Source organism: Tamandua tetradactyla, chromosome 2, assembly GCF_023851605.1.
Source record: "Tamandua tetradactyla isolate mTamTet1 chromosome 2, mTamTet1.pri, whole genome shotgun sequence".
Lineage (NCBI taxonomy): Eukaryota > Metazoa > Chordata > Mammalia > Pilosa > Myrmecophagidae > Tamandua > Tamandua tetradactyla.
This window is the reverse complement of record NC_135328.1, coordinates 17,440,589-17,452,955: the sequence shown is the minus strand read 5'-3', so window position 1 is coordinate 17,452,955 and position 12,367 is coordinate 17,440,589. Positions and strand designations below refer to the sequence as shown.

Below are 12,367 nucleotides of genomic sequence, written 5' to 3'. Positions count from 1 at the left end.
GTGGGTCTTGATTAGTTTCTGAAGTCCTATAAAAGAGGAAACATTTTGGAGATTCAGAGAGACTCAGAGAGAGAGCAGAGAATGCTGCAGCACCATGAAGCAGAGATTCCACCAGCCAGCGACCTTTGGAGATGAAGAAGGAAAATGCCTCCCGGGGAGCTTCATGAAACAGGAAGCCAGGAGACCAAGCTAGCAGATGACACCGTATTCACCATGTGCCTGTCCAGCCGAGAGAGGAGCCCTGACTGTGTTCGCCATGTGCCTTCTCACTTGAGAGAGAAACCCTGAACTTCATCGGCCTTCTTGAACCAAGGTATCTTTCCCTGGATGCCTTTGATTAGACATTTCTATAGACTTGTTTTAATTGGGACATTTTCTCAGCCTTAGAACTGTAAACGAGCAACTTATTAAATTCCCCTTTTGAAAAGCCATTCCGTTTCTGGTATATTGCATTCCGGCAGCTAGCAAACTAGAACATCTTTCCTTAGTATTTCATAGTTTTTTTATAGTACACTGATGTTAAATGGGCTTTCTCTTCAGTGGGAATTCCATACAGTTCAGGTTAAGTATCCTTTCAACATGGTTTTACATTCATTTTCTTTCCCAGGTGCCCCAGTAATATGTGCTGGAGACCAATTTTTGTGCTAATTTTACAATGTGTAGTTTTCCATATCATGTGGCTTACTAAATTAGAATTCCAAGTACAAAACTATAGGCTGGAGTTTTGATGTCTGTCATTCCTGGCCCCGAAGCTAAAACAGATATATGCTTCTTTGTTACTGATTTTAGCAAAAGACTGGAATTTTTATGGTCTTTTTTTCATTCTAGTACAGGTCCTCTGTTCATCCTAGCCTTGGGCAAGGAGTCTCGGATCCAACCCATCATCTTATACAGGTTAAAAGGCTTGTCTCCTCTCTCTAAATGGCTATTAAAATGCAAGCCCCTAGTGGTCATCATCAGGTCCACTTATTCTTCTCTGCCTGTACTCTACCTCCATACTCAGAACTGAAGTAGGATCATCTGTGGCTTTCTGCTCTGGATTTTAGTTCCTGCTTTATTTCTGGTATCTAGACAGTTCCTTATTTCTTGTAAACTCAGCTATGCTATAAATAAGTTTTCCTGAAGCAGGAAAGCTTCAAGTTAGATTAGTCTTCTGTGCCCAGCCTGTTCTCCAGCCACAACTACCTACTCAACTTTCACTATGAACTGTCCCCATACTCATCAGAGGTTTTATTTTTTCTCATGATACCCTCTTTGCCAGAGTTCCCTCAGCCCCAATCTCTTTCTATCCTTTTCAAATCACATCTCAGTCAGGAAGCTTTCACAAACTTACTTAATTGGAGTTCTTCCATTCCTGTAGAGTTCTCTCATTGTAATAAGTTGGTGCTGCTTTTATAGTGCCTAATAGAGTTTGCTCTTTTTATTAAAGTTAAAATTTTTATTTTGCAATAAAAATTCAAAATAAAAATTTACAAAGTTGTCACACAGGAGCATACTTTAAGATACATGCCCCATGGAGACCCAGATTCGATTCCTGGTGCCTGCCCATGCTAAAAAAAAAAAAAAAACAAAAAAAACGATACATGCCCCATTTACTTTGGAAAAGTTATAGAACTAATCAAAATGAATAGTTGCCATTTATGAACGTGAGTTCCTTTCTCTGAACAACAATAAAAAATCTCACCTCAATTGCAAACTGAAAGCCAATAAGACACCATGGGGCAGCAACAGCTCAATACCTCCAAGAGAGAGGAGACTTGGAGTCTGTTCTTCCTGGTTGTGTGTGTCCTGCTTCTCCTCTCTGGAGAAGCTTTCCCAAAGCTGAGGCTCAGACTGGATGATTTCTAAAATTCTGTGTGCCAAGGTCCTTTCATGTCAGAGAACAGTATAAAATGTTACCACTATTTTCCTTTGATTACAAATTCCAACAGAAAATAACATGCTAAAAAATTTCTACAGAGTCCTGTGATTTTTACTGTCTCTCACTATCTTTGGAAATTTCCATTTCCAAAGTTTCTGAATTGGTTCACTTTTTTACTTGGAGATTCCTGCCTGGGGGCATCCTCTACATATACTGGTATGTATGAAAAATTAGCTGAAAGTCCTTTTTCTGAAGTTGTAGTTTATGCTCTGCTTTCATTGCATAGGCTGCACAATGTTTCTACTCAGGATCAGATTCCCTTCTAATTAGGGAGTGCTCAAATGATTGATTTAGTCTTCTTTCCTTACATTCTACTTTTGTTATATAAGTTGTATTTTAGTGTGTCCTTCTAGAATTTCTGCATTCCCTATGGCTAATAATCAACAGTTTGAGGTGTTTACATAATAGCTCTTAAGATATTTTGCTGGTATCTAAAAAGCAAATGATTTGGAGAGGGAAAAATGAGGATACTTATGCTGGTAGACCATGGACAGGCACCGGGAATTGAACCTGGGTCTCCGGCAGAAAGAGAACTCTACCACTGAGCCACCGCTGCCCACCCAAAGTCAGTTCATTTTACTCATATCTTCTCTCAAATAAAATTTCTAGCCCCTTTTTCAATATTAAACATGATTTTTTACAACAAAGACCTGCTTGGGACAAAACACAAAACAATGAGCTCAGATAAATGATCTAGATATGGAGTCAACTTATCTCCAAACACAAATTCTAAAGGTAAAGGGTTTTGAGCCTTCAAACTATGCCCATGGATCCCTACGTTCTAGGATACATCACTCTATATCATCATTTCTATAGTTTGACAAAAACTAGAACGCAAGACAAAAAACTAGAATGCACAGTCTTAAATGGGGACAAATCATTAAAATTCATTATTTTTTAACTTTTTCACAATTACTTGAAAATTTATAGCATAGTATCACTAAAACTTGCTAATTATGAAAAACGTAATTTATATTCATTTCCTCTTATAATGATTCTAACATCATCCATTTTTTATTCCTAACTAAGTTCAATTTCAACTACCAGATTGTGAATTTGAGGTAGATTCATAGTGGCTCTATTGTATGGAAATAGTATGTTCCAAATTACTATCTGAAGTATTAGGTTAGATTTAAATGACAGAGGAAAATACAGTATCAAAGATTTTCACACTTGGCATACAATCTTTAAAAAAATCAACCATTTCTTTAGTTATATAAAAAAAGTTCCTTCGTGAACATGGACCCAATGCATGGAATCTGCTTCTTTGCATGAAAAGTAGAGTTCAAGGGAATAGGGCTCAAATTCTGCTGCCACTTTCGATTAACCTGAGTAAGGATTCACACAAATTCAAGCCTGTGAGCATAAAGTTTCAACATCGCATAAAGTGAATGGATAAACCAGTATCTACTCTTTGAATTTCACCAAGAATAGCAACCAGGTACTGTAGAATAGGTATACAAGAAATCTGCCTCTACTGGTATTTTCTGACATGCCATGTCATCATCAAGACCACTGTTTGTCTCAATGCCACAGTCCAACTCTGTATTGCTGCGGATGTGAAGAATTAAAAATTTGGGTTTTCTAGTTAGACTTCTACAACTATCTCCTCTGAAGAAACTTGTTCATTTTTTCAGATCCTCAGGCCTATTTGTTCCAAAAATTATTCTTTCTTCACCGTGGCTTAGAATCACAAAAATAAAACTATTCCTTTTGCAATGATCTTCTGTAGAAACATTGTACAACAATTACATCATTTCTTCAGGAGTAAGATCATTTTTATTCTTGACTTCATAGTTCAAGTTTCTGAAGGCTTCCCTAAGGTTGCCTGCATCTACATCTGTATCAGATTGAGATGCCATTCCAGTGCTTTCATGAAAGTTTTTATTATTAATTATTATATATAAACCTATTTCAGGATAATCCATTTTTGTAACTACTGTCCAAGGATACTTCAGTGTGCCAGTCTGAAAGGACTATGTACCCTAAAAAAGTCATGTTTTAACCATCATCTATCTGGTGGAGGCAGCCATTTCCTTTAACCCCTATTCAGCACTAGAGCTGGAAACTTGATTTGATTATCTCCACAGAGATGTGACTCACTAATTGTGGGTATTAATCTTTGATTAGATGGAGATGTGACTCCACCCATTCCAGGTGGGTCTTGATTACTTTACTGGAATTCTTTAAAAGAGGAAACATTTTGGAGAGAGCCAAGAGTCACAAGAGCCCATGCAGCCAGAGACTATTGGAGATGGAGAAGGAAAACACCCCTGGGAGAGCTTCATGAAACATGAAGCCTAGAGAGAAAGCTAGCAGATTCTGCCATGTTCACCATATGCCTTTCTGTTGAGAGAAACCCTAAGTGTCATTGGCCTTCTGGAACCAAGGTATCTTTCCCTGAATGCATTAGATTGGAAATTTCTATAGCCTGCTGTAATTTGGACATATTCACTTAATAAATTCCTCCTTTTAAAAGCTATTCTGTTTCTGGTATATTGCAAACTGGTAGCTAGCAAACTAGAACACTTGAGTCCATTGATTTGCTTCCATGCAAGAACTTTGTTTCTGAACTTTGAATGGATTTCGATCCACTAAATTTTCAGTATTCTTTATGATACTCTCTAGTTGCCTCTAAAGGAAAGGCTTCAGCCTTTTCAGGATGACCTTTGGGGGTATTATACTTCAGTCAAACAACTATGTATCAAGAGTCTGTCTTCCCCTGCCCCAGATGAAGTCTTAAGATGACTTGCAAAGCTACCATTGCTTTGCTCTGTGCAAATTCCTAGAAATTACCTTTAAAATACAACTATTTGTGTAGGTGTGAGAACCTGTGGGTAAGCCTTGAAGTGCACAGCATAGTGTTTTGCACATTGGAAGGGCTCTTTATTGGCTATTTTAAAAGTTTGTACTCTACATTTACTTATACAAATTCAAAAATGGACTTTCTCTTTGCTGACCACCCTCCAACTTGCTGGCTTCCTCTTAGTCCTTAAGCACTTTTCCACCTCACAGCTTTTGTCCACATTGTTCCCTATGCCTTGAAAGCTCTTTCCCACAGATCTTTTCCTAACTGGCTAACTTTGTGTCTTTGAGGTCTCAGATCAATTATTTCCTCTCAGAGAGGCCTTCCTCTGAGAATTTTTTCTGTTATTCTTTATTCTACTACCTTTTTATATCCTTCATTGTATTTTTCTCAATTTGTAGTTACATATATGCTTGTTTTCCTTCACTGTGATCTGTCTCACAAACTAAGCAACTTGAAGGCAGATACCATGTTTTATTGACCACTATCCTTCTCAGAGTTCCTGGCATAAAACAGGTGAGCAATAAATATTACTTGAAGGACTGAATAAATAAGAGGAAATATCTTCTACAGGCTTTTTTTAAAAACTTTTTTTTATTGTATAGTATAACATATATACAGAGCAAAGAAATAAAAAAAGTAGTAGTTTTCAAAGCACTCTTTAAAAGTAGTTACAGGGGCGGGCCACAGTGGTTCAGCAGGCAAGAATGCTTGCCTGCCATGCCAGAGGAGGACCCGGGTTCAATTCCCGGTGCCTGCCCATGTAAAAAAAAGAAGTTAAAAAAAAAAAAGTAGTTACAGGACAGATCCTAAAGTTTGTCATGGGCTATCATCTGATCCTCTCAGATTTTTCCTTCTAGCTACTCCAGAATATAAGAGGCAAGAAGGCTTAAATATTTTTTTAATCATAACAATCGACTTTTTCTTCATTTTTGTGAAAAACAGCATATATACAAAAAAGCTATAAATTTCAAAGAACAGCACCACAATTAGTTGTATAACATATTTCAGACTTTGACATGGGTTACAATTCCACAATTTTAGGTTTTCATTTCTAGCTGCGCTAAAACACCAGAGACTAAAAGAGATATCAATTTAATGATTCAGCAATCATATTCATTTATTAAATCCTATCTTCTCTGTATAACTCCACCATCACATTTAATCTTTCCATCTCTCTCTTTAGGGGTGTTTGGGCTATGGAAATGCTAAATTTTTCATATTGGAAGGTTCTGTCACTAATATGGGGTAGGGAGATGGAACTATCTGATGTTGTGAAGAGGCTGGGCTACATTTCAGGACTTAGCTGGACCAGGGACCCATCTGGAGGTTGTAGGTTTCTGGAAAGTTACTCTAGTGCATGGAACCCTTATGGAATCTTATATATTGTCCTAGGTGTTCTTTAGGATTGGCTGGAATGGTCATGGTTGGGGGCTGGCAGGTTATGATAGGTAGCAAGGTCTAACTGAAGCTTGCATAAGTGTGACCTCCAGAGTAGCCTCTCAACTCTATTTGAACTCTCTCTGCCACTGATACTTCATTAATTATGCTCCTTTCCCCCCTTTTGGTCAGGATGGAATTGCTGATCCCATGGTGCCAGGTCTGGATTCATCTCTGGGAGTCCTCTCCCACGTCGCCAGGGAGACTTTCACCCCTGAATGTCATGTCCCATGTAGGGGGGAGGGCAATGATTTCACTTGCAGAATTGGGCTTAGAGACAGTGAGGCCACATTTGAGCAACAAATGAGGTCCTCCAGAAGTAACTTTTAGGCATGCCCATTAGTAGGATAAGCTTCTCCACTACCTACATAAGCTTCACAAGAGTAAGCCTCATGATTAAGGGCATAGCCTATTGATTTGGGTATCCCTAAAGTTTGACACAGTATCAGGGGATTCCCTGATTGTAAGGTTTAATAGTTTAATATTCTTTCTCCCATCCCTCAGTGGACTTTGCCAATACTTTTTGATTAACTGCTTAATATACTCTAGGATGTACCCAAGCATTACTATATTCAACACAGGATTAAAGGACCTCTTTCTTATTTTGGGCTCCCTGTGTTTCAATTGTTGAAATGAGCTAACAGATAGATTGAGTTAGATTATGCCCTACAGAAAATTTTAGTTCCAGACCAAATAAACCTTTCCTCCACTGGTCACAGAGAGTAGGTGTGGTTCTCAAATATAGACACTGTCTTCCTTATCTCTATGTTCTGAATTACTTTAACCCCAACCTGTTCGGCTTCATTCTAATCTCTAAATATCAGGTTATATATATAAAACAGCCTCACAAAATCCAGAAATAATAATCACCACTCTAGACTTAATGTGTCTGCTCTAAAAGCTTACAATCTAGGCCCCTGTTTCCTTATAAGCATTTTCTAAAGATGACCATACCATAATTGTTCTTTTGTATCTGGCTTACTTTGTCTCATCAAATGTCCCACATGTTTATTCACATTGTTGCATGCTTTGCTCTTTTTAGTGGCAGCACACACTTCGTTCATAAGTATACACCATCGTTCACCAATCTACTTCTCAGTCAGTGCATCCATCAGCCAGCTGTATTCATGGGGCATCATGCAGAGGGGCCAAAGTGCACAGTCCATCAACAGTCTCAATTTTAGATAATTTCATTGTTCCCAAGAGAAAGAAAACCAATAAACACACCTTTGCCAAATAGGAAATTTAAACCTCCTCTTAACTCTTGTCCCTCCCCCCATTATTTACCTCTGCAGTTGCTGTGGTTGTACTGATGGTTTCCTTTGAACACAGCTCATAGCATGCAATAGCAGTTTTCCCCAAAGAGCCTTCCATAGTGTCTGCACCATTATACATTCCCACCAGCAGGGCATAAATGTCCCAGTTCCTTCACATCCTCTCCAACATTTATAGTTTCCTGTTTGTTTAATAGCAGCCATTCTTATAGGTGTGAAGTGGTATCTCATTATAGTCTTGATCTGCATTTTCCTTGTAGCAAATGAAAATGAGCATCTCTTCATGTGCTTTTGAGCCATCTGTATTTGCTCTTCAGAAAATCTTTAGCCCATTTTATAATTGGGTGTTCTTTTGTTATGGAGTTGTATGATTTGCTTGTATATACAGGAAATCAAATCTTTGTCCGATATGTGATTTCCAAATATTTTCTCCCATTTAGTTGGCTGCCTCTTCATCTTTTTGACAAAGTCCTTTGAGGTACAGAAGCATTTCATTTTGACGAGTTCTGTAGCTATTTTTTCTTTTGTTGCTTGTGCTTTGGGTATAAAGTTTAGGAAGCTACCTCCTGTTACTAGGTCTTGAATATGTTTCCCTACATTTTCTTCTAGAAGCTTTTTGGTGCTAGTTCTCATATGTAGGGTTTGATCTACTTTGAGTTAATTTTTGTGTAGGGTGTAAGATAGAGGTCCTCTTTCATTCTTCTGGCTATTGATATCCAGTTCTTCCATACCCATTTATTAAACAGACTATTTTGTTCCAGTTCAGAGGATTTGGGGGTCTTGTCAAAAAAGTTGACAATAGATTTGGTGGTCTATTTCTGCACTCTTTATTTGATTCCATTGGTCAATGCTTCTATCTTTGTGCCAGTAACATGCCGTTTTGACCACTGTGGCTTTATAATGGGTTTTAAAGTCAGGGAGTGTTAATCCTCTCACTTCATTCTTCTTTTTTAGGATGCTTTTAGCTATTCACGGTCTCTTTCCCTTCCAGATGAATTTGGTAGTTAGCTTTTCCAAATCTTCAAAGTAGGTTGTTGGAATTTTGATTGGAACTGTATTGAATCTGTAGATCAATTTGGGGAGAACTGACATCTTAACATATTTAGCCTTCCTATCCAAGAGCAAGGAATGTCTTTCCAACTATTTCGATCTCCTTTGATTTCTTTTAGCAATGCTATGTAGTTTTCAGTGCACAAATCCTTTACGTCCCTAGTTAAGTTCATTCCTAAGTACTTGATTCTTTTAGTTGCTATTTTGAATGGAATTTTTTCCTTAACTGACTCCTCAGCTAGGTCATTGTTTGTGTATAGAAATGTTACTGATTTTTGCACATTAATTTTATATACCACCACCTTACTGAAATTGTTTATTAGCTCAAGTGATTTTGCTGTAGAGTTCTCAGGATCTTCCAAGTATAGTATCATATCATTTGCAAATAATGAGAGTTTTACTTCTTCCTTTCCAATCTGGATGCCTTTTCTTTGTCCTGCCTGATTGTTCTAGCTAGAACTTCAAGTACAGAGTTGAATAATAGCGGTGACAGTGGGCATCCTCATCTTGTTCCTGATCTTAGGGGGAAAGCTTTCAGTCTCTCTCCATTGAGGATGATGCTGGCTATTGGTTTTTCATATATTCCCTTTATCATATTGAGGTAGTTACCTTTGATCTTTTGGAGTGTTTATATCAGAAAAGTATGCTGAATTTTGTTGGATGCTTTTTCAGCATCAATCAAGATGATCATGTATTTTTCCCTTTCAATTTGTTAACGTGCTGTATTACATTAATTGATTTTCTTGTGTTGAACTATCCTTGCATTCCTGGTATAAACCCCACTTGGTCATGGTGTATAATTCTTTTAATGTGTTATTGGATTCAATTTCTAATATTTTATTGAGAATTTTTCCATGGGCTGTAGTTTTCCTTTCTTATAGCATCTCTACCTGGTTTTGGTATTAAAATGCTATTAGCTTCATAAAATAAGTTAGGTAGAGTTCCTTTTTCCTCAATTTTTTTGGAAAGTTTGAGCAGGACTGGTGCTATTTCTTTTTGGAATGTTTGATAAAATTCCCCTGTGAAGCCATCTGGCCCTGGACTTTTCTTTGTAGGAATATTTTTGATGACTTATTGAATCTCTTTGCTTGTGATTGGTTTGTTGAGATCTATTCTTCCTGAGTCAGTGCAGCTTGTGTGTGTGTCTCCAGGAATTTGTCCATTTTATCTAAGTTGTCTAGTTTGTTGGTGTATAGGTGTTCATAGTATCCTGCTATGATTTCTTTTATTTCTTCAGGGTCTGTCATAACACACCCCTTCTCTTTTCTGATTTTGTTTATTTGCATCTTCTCTCTTTTTTTCTTGGTCACTCTTGCTATTGGCCTATCAATTTGGTTGATTTTCTCAAAGAACCAACTTTTGGTTTTATTGATTCTTTCAATTCTTTTTTTCTCTCATTCATTTATCTTTGCTTTAATCCTTGTTATTTCTCTTCTTCTATTTGCTTTGGGGTTAGTTTGCTGTTCTTTCTCAAATTCCTCCAGGTGCGCTGTTAAGTCCTTGATTTTTTGCTCTTTCTTGTTTTTTAATATAGGCATTTGCGGCAATAAACTTTCCTCTCACCACAGGTTTTGCTGCATCCTGTAAGTTCTGATAAGTTTTATTCTCATTTTCATTCATCTCCAGATAGCTACTGATTTTTCTAGCAAATTCTACTTTGACCCACTGGTTGTTTAAAAGTGTGTTATTTAATCTCCATATATTTGTGAATGTTCTCATTCTTTGGTGGTTATTGAGATCCAGCTTCATTCCATTGTGATCAGAGAAAGTACTTGGATAATTTCAATGTTTTTAAATTTATAAAGACCTGTTTTGTGCCCCAGCATATGATCTATCCTGAAGAATATTCCATGAGCACTAGAGAAGAATGTATAACCTGTTCTTTGGGTTGTAATAACCTATATATGTCTGTTAGGTTTAATCAATTTATCATGTTATTTAACTTTTCTATTTCCTTGTTGCTCTTCTGTCTGATTGTCCTATCTATAAAGGACAGTGGTGTATTGAAGTCTCCTACTATTATTGTTGAAACATCTATTGTTCCTTTCAGTTTTGCCAATGTCTGTCTCATGTACTTTGAAGCTTCTTGATTGGGAGCATAAACATTTAAGATTGTTATATCTTTTTGGTGAATTGACCCTTTAATTAGTATATAGTGTCCTTCTTTGTTTCTTATGATGTCTTTACATTTAAAGTCTATTTTGTCTGATATTGGTATAGCTACTCCTGCTTTCTTTTGGCTACAACTTGCATGGAAAATCTTTTTCCATCCTTTCACTTTCAATCTATTTGTATCCTTGTGTCTAAGATGAGTCTCCTGTAAACAGCATATGGCTGCATTATGTTTCTTAATCCATCCTGCCAATCTGTATCTTTTAATTGGTAAGTTTAGTTCACTAACATTTGAAGTTATTACTGAAAAGCAGTTTCTTGAATCCACCATCTTATCTTTTTTATTTTATTTGTCAGATCTATATATTCTTTTCCCTCTTTCTCTTTGTATTCTTTAAATCACCCTTTGTGGTACTCTTCAATTCTGTGCCCACCTCCAGACCTCCCTCTCCTGTCCTTTTTTTTCCAACCAGCACTTTAGTATTTCTTGTAGGGCCAGACTCTTGCTGATAAATTCTTTCAGGACTTCTTTGCCTGTGAAAACTTTAATTTCCCCCTCAGTTTTGAAGGGCCATTTGGTTGGGTACAGAGTTCTTGGCTGGAAGTCTTTCTCTTTTAGGATCCTGAATATATCATACCACTGCCTTCTCGCCTCCATGGCGCTAATGGAGTAGTCTTAACTCAGTCTTATTTGGTTTCCCTGGTATGTAGTAGATTGCTTTCTTCTTGCCACTTTCAGGATTTTCTGCTTCTCCTCAACATTTGACAGACTGATTAGTATGTGTCGTGGGGAAGGCCTATTTGGATTTATTCTGTTTAGAGTTTGTTGGGTTTCTTTGATTTGTACATTTATGTTCTTTATAAGGGTTGGGAAGTTTTCCCCATTACATCCTCAACTAGTCTTTCTAGCCCTTTATTCCTCTCTTCTCCTTCTGGTACACCAATGATTCTTGTGTTTGCACATTTAGTTTTGGCTATCATTTCCCTGAGATCCAATTCAGGCTTTTCCATCTTTTTGCCATTTGCTGTTTGAGTTTTTGAAGTCAGTTATCCTGTCCTCTATATCACTTATTCTCTCTTCTATCCCTTCAAATATGGTGTTGTGTGCCTTTAGCATGTTTTTTATTTGGTCAACAGAGTTTTTAATCTCTGCAATATCCACTATTTTTCTATTTATTATTTCAAATTCCTCTTTACGGTCTTCTACTGTCTTCTTGATCTCCCTTATGTCATTTGCTATCCCGCTTATTTTATTAAGTAGAGTTGTATGAACATCTTTGATTAGTAGTTCCAACATCTGTGTCTTCTCTGGTATTTTCTGTCTGCATTGTGATATGCTTAATGATCTGCTGTCTTCATGGCATGTAAATATCTTGATTGATTTACTTTGGGAGTTGATTTCTTTCAGTAGTCCAAGGCTTTGTGTTTGTGGGATGGATGTACAGCAGGGAGCAGGGTACGTGGTGGGGCACTCAGTGTGGTGATTTGTTTCAGGGCAGGTATAGGTGCAGGTTGGGAATGTTAAGCTGATACTTGTGAACATGGACATCCAGCAGCAAAGGAGGATGTAGCTGTGCAGGTGCACCCGTCTGGGGGACGTAACCCTGGTGTGCGCTGGTCTAAGGCATGGGGCCCTTTGTGTGCATGCATAGAGCTATGGCAGCAGGTTGGTGTCATGCCTTCGTGGACTGGGGGCAGATGTGACCCGGCTGCACGGGTCAGCACTTTCTCAGACCTGGGAAGTGTGGCTGAGGGCAATGCACA

General features: G+C 37.7%; 1 protein-coding gene and 1 pseudogene across 6 annotated transcripts in view; both read right to left on the bottom strand.

Moving 5' to 3' along the window:
• INVS (inversin) overlaps window positions 1–12,367 on the bottom strand; it is a 224,476-nt gene that overhangs the window by 87,795 nt on the left and 124,314 nt on the right. The gene's annotated exons all lie outside the window — the stretch shown is intronic.
• LOC143666590 (caspase-3 pseudogene) lies at window positions 1,592–4,421 on the bottom strand (annotated as a pseudogene).